The following is a 20,389-nucleotide window of genomic DNA, read 5'->3' as shown; positions in this document are numbered from 1 at the left end:
AGATTCTCCCTCTGGATAGTTCTATTTATCTTCCAATTATAGCTTCCTGTGAAGTCTATAAGACAATTCCAGAATTGCTATTTGTATAAATTGGTAAAGTGGGTTCACACTCTCTGTTCCATACTGAGCAAACATAATATCAAGATCTACCATAACCTTAACTGTAATTCTGCATTTTGGGTGAAAGAAAATTAGGGAACATGCCAAATTGTGTTGATATTAGGTTTTACTCCACTTTTGTTGCTAAAACAGAATACTTCAGACTGGTAATTCATAAATAATAGAGTTCATAAGCTGGGTGTGGTGGTGCACACCTGTAATCCCAATGACTTGAAAACTGAGGAGGATCATAAATTCAAGACTAGCCTCAGCAACTTAGTGAGGATCTAAGCAATCCTGATTCAAAATAAAAATTAAAAAGGACTGTGTGTGTAGTTCAGTGGTAAAGTATCCCTGGTTTCAATGCCTACAGCCCCATTCTCCCGTAAAAGAATAGAGCTCATGGGTCTGAAACTGAGAAGTTAATGATATCTGAGCTGATATCTGCTCAGCTTCTGGCGAGGGTCTTTTGCTACATCATAATGTGGCAAAAATGAAGAAGGGCAAGCAGGAGTATGTGGAAGAGAGATTACACAGGGGGCCTGACACCATAATAATCCGATCTAGTATTAACTAATCCAGTCCTGTGAAGGTGAGAACTCACTCACTTCCAGGAGAAAGGCATTAATCACTCTTACATACCTAATCACCTCTTGATGGCACCACCTCCCAGCACAGCTACACTGGCAATTGAATTCAACATGTGTTTCACATGGAACAAATCACATTGAAACCATAGCAGAATATTTAACTTTATTAATTACTAGGAATTTTTCTATATTTTTTTGGCAGTGCTGGAGATTTATCCCAGGGTCTAAAGTATTGTAGACAAGCATGTTCTACCACTGAGCTATATCCTCAGCCCCATCGTTAACTATTAGGATTATTAACCTCAGCATACGATACTGGTCCATTGCTATGGTATCCTGATTAATTTGACTACTGGTCAAGAATTTTGCCAGTGTTTTTATATAAGCCCTTCTTGAAATACTAGACCCATCAATTAAACAATATTAATAATAGAAATTATGGATTAGAGCAGAATTATATTAATTATAGCCCAATGGTCAAATAATCTCACCTGTTTATGCATGGCCAGCAAGCTGATTTTTTTTCACTTTTATAAAGTGTTAAAAAATATCTAAAGACTTGAAAATAGTATGAGATTTAAACTTGTTTCCATAAATTAAGTTTTATTGGAAATGGGCCCACTTGTTCATTTTTTTTATGATGTATGGCTACTTTGCCCTCTAATGGCTGAATTTCTATATGACAACAAGTATTATGGGGACCCTCAAAATCTAAAATATTTACTATATTTACAAAATTCTTTGGTAAAACCTATGCTAGAGCATCAGTATTCCACAATTCATGTCAATATACTTTAATTAGTTAAAACAATGCACCTAAGAATGTTGAGCACAATGGATATGGTATTTGGAAGAAAGGATCAAAAATGGTACAATATCTAGATCTGTGTAATTCAAAATACAAGAAAAATGTTTATACATAATAACGCAATGTGTATATTCCATTTACCCAAGAGCTTTGTGGGCCTTTTGGCCTCTACTACAACTAGTCAATAGCTATTCTCTCACAACTCTCAATTCCTATTTAAAATAGGCACTATTGCTCTCTGCTGTTGGAATATAAGAAATTGAGACTTCAGTTGGTTAAATACCTTGCCCAGAGTCACCCACCCAGCAAACAGCAAAGTCAAGATATGAATAAAGATAATTTGCCTCTTGGGATCAATGTTTTAAACATATAATTGAGTCCACCAATATTTTACAAAGAAAGTACAAATTTTCTTGCACAAGTATTGATCATCCCATAATCTCTGTATGGATAACTGAGCTATCTACTTGCTCATGATCTTGTGATCTTCTGGCCTGAATGTGGTCTTATTCAAATTTGAGATGAAATGGAACTCCTATAAATAATTATTAATGTCACTGAAGTGTACACTTGTTTTAAAATTGGTTTTAATATTTTCCTCAATGTTTGAGTGGTTATGAAATAAAATGGAAGCAGGAAGTTTAAAGTTTAATCCTATGGAGCCTATGGGGAAAGCTGAATAATTTTTCTTTATACAAAATAGAGGTCTTTGTGGAGCAGAAGTGGTGTAGGATGACATCTCAAAAAGGAAACACTGCATTATAATTTGTATAGCACACAAGTTGCATCATTGCAATTATTTTAGGTACATTACTTTTATTTGAAAATATTTTTTACTGTGCACTATTTGTGTATGTTAGCATATAAAATCATGTGAGTGGGGGCATGGCTAAACCTTTATTACTGAAATTATGTGCACTACCAGCTTTCTTCTCCACTAAAAATTCATCAAGCAAGAGAAAAATAGGTCATGTGCATAAAATAATTAGTGACATCAAGACTGTGACAATGACTTAAATCCTGGCCAGACTGCCTTAGAGTAGATCATTTCTTTGTCCCTGACTCAGTTAACTGTGGTGGTGGATTGCTTGTTGCTTAGCATAAGTAAATTCTACCTGTAGTAGACATAGTCTTTATGTAATCCTACTGGGGAAATAAAATCTATTGGGATAGATGTGAAATTAATTGTAGAATAAAGATGTTCATTTGTTTGGAATTGAGGAAATAACCAGGAGAGTGCTTTGAATTCTCTGTATATTTCATTTTTTCCTTATTGTATCAGAGATCACCACTGATGACCTTTAGGTTGGTCTACTTATAGAGGCATTTGCCTAAAAGGTGTGGGAGGGTCTCTTGAGTGAGTAATTGGACATTCACTTGGCAACTTTATTTTGACAATGGACAATAGCTTAATTCTGTATTCAAAAATGCATCCTACAATGTAGACAGTTAACAAAAAGTGAATTATCAAGCCAATTTCCATTGCCCAAGCATTGTGTTTTCTTCCAGTGTCAGGCACTTTTGGTAAACATATCATGTTATTTATTTGTATTCTCTTCTTCGTGCACAGCAGAAATGTTGCTTCTCCTCTAAAGAGAAACTGAAATGTGATATTATAAATTCCCATGAAGACAGTGGGAGCTAGCATCAAGTGCTTAGGATTATATTCAGATGATAAAAATGTAATGAATGTCTAGAAGAACTTGCTTATTATGGTTGGCCTCAAATACAGCATCATTTAAATTCAAATAGCACTGCCCTCTGCTATGAAAAATTGCCCAAAGGGCAAAGAATTGTCTCCAGGGCTATTCATTGATGTGCATGAAACCTTGGTGGAAAACAGATTTCTATTGACAATATAATAAGGAAAACCAGAGTGTTTTGTGGAAAACTACTCATTTCAATAAACAATTTCCAAGTGATTTCATTAGATAATTGATGCTTTTCAAATATGAATTTATAGAAAATTAGAACAGAAAAACTAATAGTGGCATTCAATAATGCTTTACTATGAGAATAGCCTTGGCTGCCACACTAAAAAATGAACAAATAATTGCTAAAGCTGCATCATCATATTTTATCATTTTATTAGAGGTCAGGGTCTATTAAATTCCCAGTAACCTGATAGAAATGTGAGTTTTGACTTAGTGGTACTGTGAATAACACAAATTTAATATTGGATTTGATTTGATTAACCTAAGGAAGTCAGGAAATACATACACATACATACATACTCCACAATTGCTGTTAAGAGGGAAAAATGATGAAAATTGAAGCTCTCAGGAAACTAGAAAACATTGGGAGGGGAAAACAATTTCCATGACTCTATTTCTTAAATTTTGATGAATTATTTACAGCCACATACCTGAATTCTTTGGTAGGCCACATATGTGTCTTTGGGAATGTTAGAGAATAGCACTTGAAGGCATACATGGAATAGTTAAACAACAACCATTTCTTTAATCATTCTTCTTTTTAAAGAGTGTAAGTGATCTTTTGTGTCTGACATGGTATATAATCATGAACATTTTCTGTTACAGTAGTCATCTCTCATAGTTGTGCCTTAAATATTTTAAAAATAAAATGTGAACAGAGGCACCTATTGAGATATTGATAGCATCAAATGAAAGATTTCTTTAAATACGTGAGCATTATTTCAATTTGTTTGCAAGCTATCCTCAAGATATTTCAAATAAGCCAAATACTTAATTTCCTTGAGGAATACCCAGAACTGCTTTTTCATTAGCTGAAAGAAGAAAGCAATATTGACCAAATTCTGGCTCAATTCAGTTAAGTAGCTATCCCTGATCTCTTCTAAAAGAAAATAATACAAGTTCAAGAAACAAGGTATTGCCATTTATCTTTGATTTGAGAAAAATGGGTAAATTTTCCCAAGTGTTGAGTTACTCTTCTTTAGCTCCTGACCTTTTGTTACCGTGTCCCTGTGTGCCTCTGAATTCCAGTAGCAGCCACATAAACTACATTTACTCTTGTCTTTTAATATTTTCACCTAATGCATTTTGAACTATCTACTGTTTAACCATTTCACTTAGATGATTCCTTATTTATTGCCACCCAGGCTTCTGATTTTCCTTTGTGGAATGCTCTGGTTTTTATCACTCCGTTAGATGATAAAGAATTCTCTCTCTCCCTCTCCCCCTCTCTCTCTCTCTCTCTCTCTCTCTCTCTCTCTCTCTCTCTCTCTCTCTCTCTTCTGAAGAGCCAGCTCACTCCTACACAATCACATCATCTTTTCCATCAGTTAGCTCCAAAGTAAATTATATTGCATACAAATAGTCATCTTATATAAACTCAGTAACTTGTTCCACTTGATGGGACTAATCTTGTTTAGAATAGAATGTACTGCAAATAATCTTTTCTGAAGATTTTAAGGTAAAATGAGGTACCATAAATACAATGTTTTGATCAACACATAAGATCTAGCTATCTGTTGTAACCTTTTCATTTTTAGGAACATTTTCATATAGAACACCTACAAGTGTGACTGGCCATTCTGGTTCAACATTTTTTATCATATTCCCTAAAAGCAAATTCAACATTTAGTTTTTCTAAGTCACATCAATACTTCAAGTTCCTTTTACCTACCTGACTGCCTTCCTTCATTCCTTCCCTCTCTTCCCTCAGTCTTGTCCCTGTCTCTGAAAGAAGAATGCCTGAACAGCAGCATTAACAGCTGTGATGATATGTGCATCTGGAGACTGAGAGCAGATAAGGTGTGGGGGGATTTAAATTTAAATTAAATTAACTAGTCACCACTGTTGTTATGTTCAAAAAACAATTTATTTAGTGAGTTCACATTATTAAAACACAAAAAAGAATATTTATATTGAGGAAGTAAGTATTTTTTAGCCCTAGTATTTAGTTTTACTTTTAATTTTTAATGATATTTTAGTACCTCATTAAATATAGAAAATATTGAAACAAATAAACCAAATTTAATTTCTGAGATGATTTCACTGACCTGAAGAGGTCAAATAGTCAATAGTGTTTGAAACTCTGATGCCTAAGTCCCCTGTCTTCTGACAATATCACTATTATAATTCTCTAAATGAAGCAAATAAACTCTGGATAAAAAGAACAGATTTGTTCAATTTCTAACCCAAGTTTCTTCACGATATGGGAATTATTTTAAGTAATTTCTCATGTTCATCATTTAATCTTTTCTTGAACAATTTTAGTGGTGAGAGAATCAACCTTCTGAACATTGATAGGTATTCATGACATGGTAGTTGTAGTGGGGACCTTCAATAAATCATAGATCTTAGCGAATTCTGTGGAAAGAACTCAGCAATAAAATAACCTGAATTTTTGTTGCATCTTGATAACTCCTTTGGCACAAAGAAATATGAAGAAAAAGCCTTGAATTAAGTGTGCACCCTTAAGACAATAGCAGAGACTATAAAAAAACTAGCAGTTAAAGAAATATGTTTTGATTAAATGTTCTTTAACTTTCTAGTGTTCTAGAAGTTTTCCATCACATTCCCAAAAGCACAAGATCCAATTTAAGGCCTGTCACTCCATCTTTGGTGCACACTTCTTTCCTTAGACCTAACACAATATTGCACACTATCCATAGACTCCAAAATAATGGAATTTATTGTCTTGTTGCTATTGAATATATCCAACTTCACATTTACTATCCACTTACTATATAGGACTGTTTCTTTGGGGACATAATATTAAAACAAAGAAAAGAAAATTATGGTTTTCTTTCAACTTGGTGCTTATAGTTTAAACTTGAGGGTGGGCAACACCTTAAGCCACTGAATAAAGAGGAGGATAATTGAAGCATAACTATTTGGGAGGGAAATACTGAACACATTAATTTTTTCTTAATATTCTCTTGTCTAAAGAATTAAAAAACCTGGAAGTTATTTGAAAATAATAAAATATTGGTAGAAAGGGAGCTCTGAAGACATTCAGTCAAAATTCTTCATTGAGTAAAGTGGACATGAAATCATCAGAGATTTTCCTAAGATACAGCTGAAGTTCAAAGGCTTGGCACTCAATAGGGATGTGAGAAAAAAGGGCCTTTTGAAATGCACTCTTATATCAACAAATACTTATTGATAATTTATTAATGTCAACACATTGAGGGGCTTTGTGCAAAGATGAGACAGTTTCAAAGTTAAGTTCAGATAATTAAGTTTAAGTTCAGATAATTACTTTTGTTCTGTCTGACTGAGACACACATTCCTTGGCATCTACCTTTAAGAAGGATAATAGGATGGTAAATGACTTAAAACATGCTTACTACATTGTCTTTGACATTTTATAAAGCAACATTTATTAGACTTCAACAACAAAACAATAACGAAAACACAGTATTCAATAAGTAATTGCTCTAAACACTTAGTAAAAATAAGCCTTGGCAGAGTTATTTTGTTTCCTTGTTGAAAGATTAGCCAACTCTAGGTTATTGACTCCTTTACATTCCAACCCCAAAATGATAATAGTTATTTAAAGACAAATTTGGTTGCTGCTATTGTTGGGATGTGAGGTTCCCCCAAAAGCTCACATGTGAGACAGTGCAATAAGGTTCAGAGAAGAAATTATTGGGTTGTAAGAGTCTTAACCCAGCCAATGGTTTAATCCCCTGAAAGGGATTAACAGAATGGTAACTGAAGTGGTAAGGAGTTGCTGGAGGAAGCGGCAACTGGGGCATGGCTTTGGGTATCTATTTGTATCTGGCTAGTGGGCTTTCTCTCTCTGCTTTCTGATCAACATGAGAGCTGTTTCTCTCTACCATACTCTTCTGCCATGATGTCCTGCCTCACCTGGAGCCCCATGGAATGGAGCCACCCTTTTATGGACTAAAACCTCTGAAACCATTGAGCCATAAAATAAACTTTTCCTGATTTAAAATTGTTCTGGTCAGAACTTTTAGTCATAGCAGTGAAACAGCTGACTTTTAGTTGGATAATGTGAAATTTTTTTTTCATTTATTCTTTGACACACACACACACACACACACACACACACACACACACACAAAAGCTTCAACATTTATAACAGCAACATTTATCCAAAGATCATGATCATTTTAGCCTATCAGGATCTGCCTGGTCTGAGAGAGAGAGAGAGAGAGAGAGAGAGAGAGAGAGAGAATTATTTTTTAATATTTATTTTTTTAGTTTTTGGTGGACACAATATCTTTTTTTAAAAGGGAGAGTGAGGGAGAGAGAGAGAGAAAGAGAGAGAATTTTTTAATATTTATTTTTTAGTTATCGGCGGCACAACATCTTTGTTTTGTATGTGGTGCTGAGGATCGAACTCGGGCCGCACACATGCCAGGCGAGCACACTACCGCTTGAGCCACATCCCCAGCCCTTCTTTTATTCTTTCAATCAATTGATATTAAACCAGTATCTACTACTTAGGCATTGACCTAGATGTTGGGATTCAACATGAACAGAACAAATATTTGTGTTTGTTGGGGGCTTAAAATTTTAGTCTTTTTAAACATTTTAAAAGACATAGTTTTTTAGTGTGTTATAAAATGATAATTGGCAAAGAATCAACGAATTAAGATGGGAAGCATCAGGAATGGTTGGTGAATAAGAAATCATTCTTAAATTTGATGTTCAGAGTTGGCCTTGAGGTCTTCCAGAGAAATCTCAAAGAAGAGAAAATTTATGTGGAAATTTTTAAAGCGGTACTGGACACTAGTTACATCTGAACAAAGGATGGTACCCAGTTTGAGGGGTAGCATAGAGGCCTATGAGGTTGGATCAGGGTGATCAGGAGCCAGTGAGCAGCAAGGGCTAAGATCATAGAGGTAACCGGTGCCATGTCACAAAAGATCCTTGTGAGGGCTGTGACTTTACAATGAAATGCAAAGCCATTTTGGGTCTTGGGCAGAGTGGAAGACTCTTGACTAACATTTCTACTTAAGTGTTGTTGGTCAAAATTGTATTTATCTGATTATTGAAAATAAAGCTTATAAAAATTCATCCTAAATGATGCATGGAGAAGAATTGAAACTTAAATCCAAGTTAACATTGCATTGCTCATTCAACAGTAGATATTTATCAAAATACTCTATATGCTTTAGTAGGGACTTCAATTTAGAAACGTTTGATGCTAGTTTGAATGTTTTTCAAACACATACTCTAATGTTAGATATCCATATTTCTAAGTAGATCTTATTTGTGTGACGCTCGGTGATATGTGTACCTCTAATGAAAACAGGTGAGATCTGACAAAATCAGACAATGGGTTCCTTGTTAGTGTCACTTTAACACAGGAATCTTGGAAGAGATTGCAAGAATTTACTGTAGGCAATTTTTTCATGTTGCTTTTGTGTTTACTCCAAGAGAAGCTGAAGAAAAATAATCAGATGGAAAGATGCCTTTTGGAAACAGAGGTAAGGACATTGCTAAATTTTTCTTAAGGGATCTATTTGCACAGCTGTTTGTATCATTTCTGCTGAACACTTGTTGGGGGAAGTTATTCACACAAAACTAAACCATCACCAGGAGAGCAATCTGACAAAATGAGTCTATTCTGAGATGTCTACAAATTGTTTTCATTTTGAATTTCCTTTCAAACCAATCTAAGATAACTGGCTATTGTTAGCATGACCATATAATTCAGGAAAAGAAGGAAGCCAGTTCTGGGGAAGAAAATGCATGCGATGTTAGTACATCTTCACTCCAAGATGCATTCCTTAAATGTGTGGCATTGTCATAGCATGGCTTGTATAAACGGACTTCCTCCTCATAGTCTTCAATACTCTTTCATTCCTTTTTATTGGCACTATATCCACATAGTAGAGCAATTTATAAGAAAAGATCAGTTTTAATAACTCATTAGCCTCCTTCTTTGCCCCTAAAACTCTGGTTCAAAGATGTCTGAATTTAAATTCTGGCTTAGACATGAGCTACCTTGGGGATCTTAAGGGAAATTTTGTTTCTTTTTTACAATGACATTATAAACACTTTAAGAATATTTAAAGATGAATCAGTCCATGCTGGTCTCCTAGCACAGCTCCTAATATACAATAAGTGCTGGGTAAAAGTTAGATATTAGTGTTATCATCGACCTCATAAACCATATTAACGCCTCACACCTTTATTAATTTTTGCAAAGCATCTCCTTGCTTTACAATCTCAAATGAGAGATTTTCAAGAATTTGCCTCTGGTCATGAGATAAAATAGTTTTTCCTTAGACTTGTGATCAGGGTCTTTATTGGCTAGAATGTCCCTATAGCCTAAAGTGACATAGACTTCCATGTATTTTTCCATGAATGTATCCCACAATTTTTACCCTTACAATCTGATTTATCTAGGTGGTTCTGTTTACTCTTCCTAAATTGATCCCCTAAAATGTACTTTATGCACCTTGCATAGTCTTATCTCCTTTTCTTTTACTCAATTACTCATACCTCAAATATTATTTTTCTGCTTTTTTTCTCTCTGCAAGCCTGATCCCATTCATCTTTAAGATTTGGTTCTAGATAAATTTCTTCCATGAAGCAGTGATTCCTATTCTTTCTTAATATATAAAGTACCTCTGTTGCCTTTCCATTCATTTGTCTCGTATCATAATTGTGGCTATCTGAATTTTTCTTTCTTGGTCATTAATCTCCAGATACTTTGACTGTTCCAAGAAATGAAGGATCGTACTTCTCTTTTTACACTACAGAACCTGGCAGAGAATCAGACCCAAGTTTCGATCAATGTATTGTTCCTAATATACAATGATCCATGTAGTGTGTACATTAAATTTAATCTTGGTAAAGTGATGAGTGAATTCTTGAAAGCAGTGCAGATATGTGTCAGGATAAAAAGGAAGGGCACTAAATCATTCAGGCATTGTTAATGGATGTTCTGGAAAATATGGTTTATGTTTTATTAAAGAGATAGTAATCTTTTTTTATGAATGATGGTTTATGTATTATTGCTGCAACTTTATTTGGAACCAGGCAGGTCCTGATAGTCTAAAATGATCATGATCTTTGGATAAATGTTGCTGTTATAAATGTTGAAGCTTGTGTGTGTGTGTGTGTGTGTGTGTGTGTGTGTGTAGAGAAAAAGAGAGAGAGAGAGAGAGAGAGAGAGAGAGAGAGAGAGAGAGAGATCTAAAAGGCTCTTCCTTTATTAAGTGCCTTTGAAAACAAATACATATAAAACAACATACACTCCCTTTAATACTTGGTTGCTGGAAGGGTATTTTGAAATGAAACCTACATTCTCAAAGACATTTGATAAAATGTCTCAAGGAATATATTTTAAAACACGTTTTTAAAAAGGATACAATCTTCAAAATAACTTCTAGAAAATTATGCATTAAGTATTTTTCTTTTATTTTTCAGAATATCTGAACAAGTTACAATTCCTGTTTATACTTGAGGTCCAAAGGTTTCCTAATTTTAGGGTCTCCCATTTGTTAAATTGCTTAGTAGGAATTAAAGAGCTAATAAATATCAACCCTTGTTATAAAAGGTTCTGACATATTGATTAGACTAGTGTTCGACTATTGTTGGCTAGATCTGGTTCCATTTGAAAAGATTTATTCTTTAATTTCTTAAAATAAACAAAAAATAATAATTGTGATGAGAATAGATTTTCAAACATCTGAAACCTGTCCCAATTTTCTGCAATTCATTAAAAGAATAAAGAAAACCAGTATATTTTGTTGAATCACATGTTTGTTCCATACCAACAAAAATAGGAAATAGGAAGTATGGATATCCATTTTGTTATAAAGCTAACATTTTCAGGGAATTGTGCAAATTTAATGGCTTTCAACATAAATCATTCAAATATATGGTTAATTGGTGTTTACGTTGATGACATATAGCTTATGTCATTTGGCATCAAATAGTTTTGGTTGCCTTTATAATGCTGAAAACTTAAATGGTTATATCAATTAATGTTTTCCTACTATTTAGTATCCCATTCATGTTCTATTGTTATTATCATTTAAAATATTTAAAACTAGTGATTGCTATTGTTATTAGGTCATACTCCTCGAAAATTCAATTTGCCATCAACTATTTTTCCCAAAGTATTTTCTCTCTTTAGGCTTTGTCTTGTTTTTATAAAATTATCATGTATCTTGTGGTCCATTGTTGATTAATTTTAAACTCTTAAACATAATACATGTGGACATTATTAAAAATACATACTTAGCTAATGTAAAAAATTAAATTATCAACTAGTAAATGCTTGGACACAGAAGTTTCTCAGCAAGAATTTATCTTCCCTTTAATACTTTTACAGAAGCATGAAAAGTATGATCAAAAATACTAACCAAATATGAAATATTATTTATAATTTCATGATGGTAAGTAGCCCAAGAGATAATTGTGAAACAAATTGTGCTAATAACATACATTAGAATATTATGCAAACATTTAAAAGAATAAGACAAAATTGTCTACAATAATAAAATAATATATAAATTTTAAAACAGGAAACATTAAGGAACTGGTCTTATTTTTTATTTAATATGTTTAAAAATAATACACATATAGGCTAAGTAATATATACATTAAGCTATCTTGACTATGCCATAAATTATGTCAGAAAGAATCAGCCAAAAATGATTAATTAAAATTTGCTATTTTAACCAGTCTATCCAAATTACTCTTGAAGATAGGAGTTAGGGAGCCTGAACTTGGGGGTAGATGGTAATTTCTTCTGTATTATTTGAATATTTGGTTTTTGTAATTAAATCATACTAACAATTTACCACTTTTTGCCTTTTTCTAGGTGTAGGAGAAGTTTGATAGAAATGAAAGAAACATCTGCTTCGCAAAAAATGAAAAGGCAGGAATTAGACTCGAAGACTTTTATCCATTGTTGTAAGAATAAAAGGTGAATGCATTAAGAATTCGAAGTTGTTGTATTCACCATTCAGAGGAAAGATTACGGTTGGCACTTTTTGACATTTTCATAAGAGGACTGTAAAACTATACAATTTCATAAATTTAGAATGACATTTGAAAGTATATCCTCCTGTGTAATTGTGTGGCTTTGTTGTCCCGCTGACAGTTTTGATTGGCACTTAGTTATTGGTTGTGGAGACATAAAGGATGGTGAATTTTTTTAAAGTAGCTGGGAAAACTGTCATTTTTCCTCTCAGAATGCCTGAGTAGAACATCAAGATCACAAACAATCTTTTTACAATTTCGCTGAGTAAAAGAAGAGGTCTCCACATTACAAAGGCAATTTATTAAAAGTAAGAATGTCACATCTCTATGAGCATAAATTAAAGGGTACTTTGACCAAAATATTCACTTTCTCTTCTGACGGCTAGGATGTAGCAGCAAAATCTCTTCATTTTAATCATGCTTCTGTATGACCCTCTTCAGCATTCATGACTATACTTTTAAAGTTGAATATATTACCTTAAAGTTAAGCCAATATCCATATTATATAGAAAAAAGGGGACTGTCATTACTTCATGAATCAAAAAGAAAGAACTCAGGAGACAGTCTCCAATGTGAATACAGAAAAGAACCAATTGCTACTTAAGCACATGATGTTAATGATTCTGAATAGTCTGGAACATAAGTTAAGATACATTTGATACATTTTGGGGAAGCTCTGTAATGTTATTATTTGAAGAATTATATTGATAATTTTCAATTTTCCATCCTAAACTATAACATTATTTACCATTTTTCATGCCAAATTTATGTATTGAGGTCATCTCTAAAAGTTCTTCTGCCTTATTATTATTTTCAAGTCCTTGTTAATTTATTTTTTTCAATTCTCCTTTTTGTAAAGGAACTTCAGAAAATTATCATTTGGATCATTATCAGCATCTTGCCTTTTTTCAAAAGCTATAAAAAATGCCTTGATTATAAATTTTGTGTTATTTTGACAACCTCAAATTTGTTCATTTCAAGTTTGCTATTATATTAAGGAGTTGTGACTTTATATTACTGTTTTTATCTATGATGAATATTTTTACTAACATTTCCTATTGGTATGTCTAAATAATCACCAGGATGATAATTTTTAGGAATCATATGTTTAAACTTGCAGTATTATGAAAACTTTTGGGGGGTAAAATATTAAAAAAAATTGTGATTTTATTTTCTATTAAGTTAAAATCAGACCTTAGATATATGTAGTTTTTGTTAATCATTCATTGGAAACTGAAAAATATGTTATATTTCATATGAAATAATTCAATACATATTTCAGATCAAAAATTTAAAAAAATAAATGAAATTGAAGAGAAGAAAGACAAATGAATTAATAAGGTTCTGTGTTTTTTTTTTTTTTTTTTTTTGGATACTGCTTTGAAGGTCAGATGGTATCTGAAGTTAAGAATAACCTGAAATCAATTAGTATGACAGGAAAGTGATGCCAATTTTTAAAACTTTATTTCTTACCTACTTTATGCCAAAAAGCATGTTGAGAGTCTTCCTTGCATCATGACAGATGTGAAACTTAGATTAGTAAGCCTTAAGTTGACCTTTTGTTGAAAAATTTCTTTAAGATGTTGTGTTGTACTGGAAAATGTTTTACTTTTTTTAGAGAACCAGAATAATGGAGTTATGATATAGGAATGGTGCAATGGAAAGAATGCTGTCTTAAAAGGTTTGAATTCTGGCACAGTTGTGCTAAATAACCAGACCTAACTTCAAACATGTTACTGTCCATATCTGAGCCCTTATTTCCACATTCCCAGCCCTCAAATGTTTGTCTCTATAATACCAAGCCTCTCTTTGAGTCAATACAATGATTAGTATGTTGTCACAATAGCTTATGTAGATTCTACAGGTGGTAAACTTAGTTATATTTGTGGATTTATTACTGATATCATTGATTTTGACGAGTGCAGAATTCATTAATTCATCAGAAAGTATTTAATGAGTAACTCCTAAGCTCTAGACTCTGAGCTATGGGGAGGATATGTTGGGTGAAGCATAAGTGGCCATCTAGCACTATTATTCCTCACAATTATAATGAAGAGTGAAACTTCACATGCCACTTTAAAGTCAGAAAGATATATACTAATAAGTTACAATGCTAATTTTGAGTTAACATAGATCACTAAATTATATCCATACACTGATTTATATCTCACAAGTCTTTGCCATATTTAAGCATTTCAATCTTCATAATAACCTTTGAGGTGTTTACAAAAGACACACAAACTGCCCTTCTCCCATGAAGAGTGACATGAAAAGTGGCCAACAGTGAATAGGCTCTGGGCAGAAGTGATTGGCAGCAGGGCCAAGCTGCAGCTCAGGGAGTTCTGCCTCATGGGCCTGTGGCTGTGTTCGAGGTGTCTGTGGAGGGGGAATGCCAATGGAGTATGTGGTTAGTCTCAGCAGGAGAAACACATGAAGCAAAGATCTACAGAGAACTGTGTGCTTTTTGAAAAGGTTTTCCTGTTTGTTGACTGAAAACTAGTAGAGATGGCAGGTCTCACCAGGGGATATCAAAAACCCACGTGGGCACAGCTTCCCCCATAAATAGATCTGTGAGTAAGATGAGTAGGTGCATCAGGAATCCATTGTAATATGGAGGTGTCGAACATCTGGTGTCAGACTTGGCAAAGGACACAAGTGAAGCTAGATCTTATACAGATGACCCAGATCCCCCTCTGCTGCTTCAGCTTTACCATTTACTCTGCCCCAGCTCCATCTGCCATGTCATTCATGTTTGCACTGGAGTTTCAATTATGGTTATATGGAGATTGGAGAAGGAAAATAGCTGAGCTTGGTTGGTAAAAATGTTGCTCAATATATTTGTTAGGCCAAAAACTTAACCGTGTATAGGCTACTGTTGCACTTGAAAAAGAAGGAGCCTTCAAAGAGGCAGTGGTGAAGCAAAACTCACTCTAAGAGTGTGTTCATCCACCTTAGTAGGAAAGAGAAGTGCCCCGACCTTAGAATATACAGACATTTTTAAGAAGTAGGAAGTGGCTTGGTTGGATGATCTGGGGTTTAGAGAAAGAATGGAACATGGAAGACAGAGTTCTTGCTGGAGGTATGTATGTAGATCTAGGGGATTGGAAACAAAATGTGTACATTTTTGTGTCATAAGTTGATAGTACCAGAGCAAACCACTATGGAAAAGGCACTAAACAACCAAGAAGACAAAATAACTTAGCTAACCGATGTCAGAGAGCCTGTATCATTGGCCTGCCCCAGTACTTGCCCAAAAGACATAGAGATAATAGCCATGGAAGAAAGGAGTAGAACTATGCATAGACCCAAGTGCTTGGGCTCACACTAATCTCGGCTGATTGAGCTACTGCCACTCCTACTAAACCTTCAATCAGTCAACAACTTAATATTGCAAAATTCCTGAAGGAAACCAACCATATACTTTGTGGAAAGTTGGCTTTGTTAAATATCTTTTATCCTACAATGGCAATAATTCATTTTTCCAAGAATAAGAATATTTTCTTATATCAGAAAAAACATTTGGCATTTGTTTTTTTTTTTTTTGGGGGGGGAAGGGAGATTGGCTAACTTCTTCTCCAACTCCATCCATTTTCCTGAAAATGCCATGATTTTATTCTCTTTTATTGCTGAGTAATATTTCATTGTGTGTGTGTGTGTGTGTGTGTGTGTGTGTATATATATATATATATATATATATATATATATATATATATATATATGACATTTTCTTTATCCATTCATCTATTGAATGGCATCTAGATTGGTTCCACAGTTTAGCTATTGTGAATTGTGCTGCTATAAACATTGATGTGGCTGTGTCTCTGTAGTATGCTGTTTTTTTAAGTCCTTTGGGTATAAACTGAGGACAGGGATAGCTGGGTTAAATGGTGGTTCCATTTACAGATTTCCAAGGAATCTCCATACTGCTTTGCATATTGGCTGCAGCAATTTGCAGTCCCACCAGCAATATATGAGTGTCCTTTTTTCCCCACATCCTCACTAACACTTATTGTGCCATTCTGAGAGGAGTGAGATGAAATCTTAGCATAGTTTTGATTTTTGTTTTCTAATTGCTACAGACGATGAACATTTTTTCATATATTTGTTGGTTGATTGTATATCCTCTTCTGAGAAGTGTCTGTTCAGGTCCTTGTCTAACTTGTTGATTGGGTTATTTCTTTCTTTCTTTCTTTCTTTTTTTTTTATGCTTAGCTTTTTGAGTTCTTTATAAACCCTAGAGATCAGTGCTCTATCTGATGTGTGAGGGGTAAAAATTTGGTTCCAAGGTGTAGGCTCTCTATTCACCTCACAGATTGTTTCTTTTGCTGAGAAGAAACTTTTTAGTTTGAAACCATCCTAATTATGGATTCTTGGTTTTAATTCTTGCACTATAGGAGTCTTATTAAGGAAGTTGAGGCCTGATCCAACATGACGAAGATTAGGGCCTACTTCTTTTCTATTAGATGTAGATTCTCTGGTTGAATTCCTAGGTCTTTGATCTACTTTGAGTTGAATTTTGTGTATGGTGAGAGATAGGGGTTTAATTTAATTTTGTTGCATATGAATTTCAAGTTTTCTCAGCACCATTTGTTGAAGAGGCTATCTTTTCTCCTTAAGGTGACTGACTCATAGTTGGAGTAGGGAGAGGGAGGGAGGAATAGACAAATTCTAGATAGGGCAGAGGAGTGGGAGGAGAAGGGAGGGGGCAGGGGGTTAGCAATGATGGTGGAATGTGATGGACATCATTATCCAAAGTACATGTATGAAGACACAAATTGAAGTGAACATACTTTATATACAACCAGAGATATGAAAAATTGTGCTCAATATGTGTAATATGAATTGTAATGCATTCTACTATCATTTATTTTTAAAAAATCAATACAAAAGAATCAAAAAAATCCTGAATATTTTCTGAGTAGGAATTTGCCTTTCCCAACTGTAGGATGTCAACCAGCTCTACCAACCAAGGGATTGCTGAGTAATCCGCCAGAAGAATATTTTACTTAATATGTCAGATTAAGACACATATTTTACAACCCAATAAGTATAGAAGTAGACACATGACCATGGAATCCACTGGCTTAATTACACAGGACAACACCCAGAAGCTCCAGCCTGATAGAGCAATGAGCTGAGCTGGCAAAGGTAAATTGAGGCAAGATGATTGAGACCTCATCTTTCAGGATGCAATATACACACAGATCAGGAATTGACAAGCTTTTGTTTCTATAGTGAACCACATAGTATTTTAGGTTTGCAGATCATGTGGTCTCTGTTACAACTATTCAACATGGCCATTATGGTGTGAAAGTAGTCTTCAACAATATGTAGGTGAGTGATCATGGCTGTGCTCCAACAAAGCATCATTTATATAACTGGCAACAGGATAGATTTGTCTTAATGGTTACAGTTTTTCAAACTTTACTGAGTCAATGTCCTTTATAAGTGTCATGTCCCCATCAGGTAGAATTATGTGTTCAAGCATCAAGGGGATAAAGCATTTTGGTCCCATATATTATCCCTAATTTGGGGTTTTTACTTGTACATTTTTATTATCAAACCAATTTGTGATTTCTGGGAAATGTGTGCTTTCTGTCTATATAGCTCTAGGTTTTAGCCCATTCAAAATACCCAAAGTGAGGGAGGAGGGCATTTCTACCAAGGGACACAGCAAGAGTCCTATTGCATATAAGCTGTGACTATTTCCTGGGCACTTTGTTGGACTCCTTGAACTAAAGAATGAGCATGCAAGAAGATTCATTGTCCTGGCAGATGACTATCTTTGGTTATCAGTGGGAAATAAGCTGTTCTCATTCAATTAGGACAAAAAGTTGTATGTTTGGTTTCCAGGAGGATCACCTGCAATGTTCCTGGAATCTCATGCTGCATTTTAGCCATCAGTGGACAATAGCCACAATCTGGTAGGATCATGGTGACCACAAACATTATGATGAGCACCGGTACTTGCCAACATTGAGGGGAATCTACAGAGTAGAGGATGGAGATAATGAATATTAATTACATTAATTATAGTCCTAAAATCAGCAACAGTGGTATAGGTTTTATTCATACCATTTATCTTCTGTAGGTCTGACCCAGTAAAAATCCAGCATAACTATAACCCTGGTGGCTCCAAATAAGAACATACAGGAAGTAACAGATCTCAGTAGTGCAAAGGATATGCTAGGGTGGATGCTGTTATGTGTTGTCTGGACCCTTCTTTTCAATGGAGGTATTTATTCTCAAAGCTTCTAAAAGTGCAACCAACTGAAAAACTCAATTCTTTCTGTAAAGAGAAACTCTTGTTTCTTTCTGTAGATGTCTTTGGCTGAGAAGAGGTGCCCAGATCAAGATCACATCCCCTTCCAGTGAGAAGTTTGCACTCAATAGCTGGTCATGCAAGAGTGTAAAGGTCTATCATCCTCACCACAATGTAAAGCAACTGTGAGTGTGTTTTGGTAGTTGGCTGAGGCCTCTGCTGAAACCTTACACAGCTCAGCTTTCTTCTTTGTCCAACACTGCCTCTGTTCCTTCCCTCCACTGTTTCCTCCTCTACACAAGTGTTGATGCCAAGGGTTCCCCTTAAATTCCCTGCCTGGTAATCTTCAATCATAAAATCCTATTCACCAGGAGTCCTCTCAGCAACAGGGAATGAAACATTTATATCCAAATTATTTCAAGCAATGTCATCAAAGCCCCCCAAATTATTTGATTCAAATATTAGAAAGAAATGTCAAGTGTCCAGGGACCTCTCTCTTGAATCCTCTCGTCCCATCTAGTCTCCTCCTCCTCCTCCTCCTCCTCCTCTTCCTCCTCCTCCTCCTCCTTTTCAGTAGAATGCAATGGGGTCAAACCCCTTATTAACATTGCTCCACCTGTTACTACTAGTTATGATTTAATAAGCCCAATCTCTGTTCATATCTGGCACTGTGGAAATGGAGGGTTCTTCTGGATCCTGGGTTGCTTCCTTACAACTCCATTGATGGCTCCTATTGTCCTGACTACACCGAGGTTTAAAGTCCCTCCAAGCTGGGAAAATGGATAAGGGATACATAGGGTCCCTCTGAATTCTTTTTCTTTTCTTTTTTTTTTTTAAACAACTGCATGTGAATCTACAATTGTTTCACAATAGAATGTTTAATTTAAAATTTACTATAAAATAGGTTTTCTGACCCTCCTCCTCACTCCCCAACAGGATTATGTACATCTTTTGGGAAATGTGTTCTGTGCTGAATGCTTAGGGTCCACCATGGCTGATTTCAGACCAAAGACTTTAGGCTTTTTTTTAAATGATTTAATTATTGGCCAGTTTTCCCTTGAGAAGAATCAGGAGCCTTTTCTGCAAGAAAACTAAATTTAGATAATCAATTGCTTTTGTCATGCTTCTAAAGCTTTCATATGTAATCATGAAAAATGAGGCATATCATGTCAATGAGAGAAGTTATGAAAGTTCTTATGTTCATCCATTTTTGTGTGATTTTATTTTATTTTTTATTGGTTCCTTTTAGTTATATATGACAGTAGAATCCATTTTGATATAGTTAATTATACAAGCATGGAATTTCCTGCCTACTTCAGCATTCTCTATAATAGTCTGTGGATAAGACCTGCTTTTGAAAACATATAGTGCTTTTGGAGGTAGCACTATTTTAAAATATTCTATAGACTGTTCTTAGACTTACTTGAGATCATATTTTGAAAACAGGAAATATCATACCAAATGAAACTGAAAATTGATGAAAACAAACTTATGAAGAATATACTCATATAAAGTTCCAAAATATGGAGTAGTGATCAGTCCTCATAGTCTCACATCAGGTTTGAGCCACCTAAATCTTAAAGTCCAGATTTGTGTCACATGGAGCCTATGTTCAGACAGGAACCAAGCAGGGCCCATCAGTGCCTTGAGTTAGTGCAACCTTGATGTAACCCTGAGCTGATGTGACCTCATTGTACTGATGCAGGTAAGGGGTACAGAGGAAGATGTC

The sequence above is a fragment of the Spermophilus citellus genome (assembly GCF_964194105.1).
Source record: "Spermophilus citellus genome assembly, chromosome: 7".
NCBI lineage: Eukaryota > Metazoa > Chordata > Mammalia > Rodentia > Sciuridae > Spermophilus > Spermophilus citellus.
The sequence above is the reverse complement of the archived record's forward strand: the minus strand, read 5'-3'. Positions refer to the sequence as shown.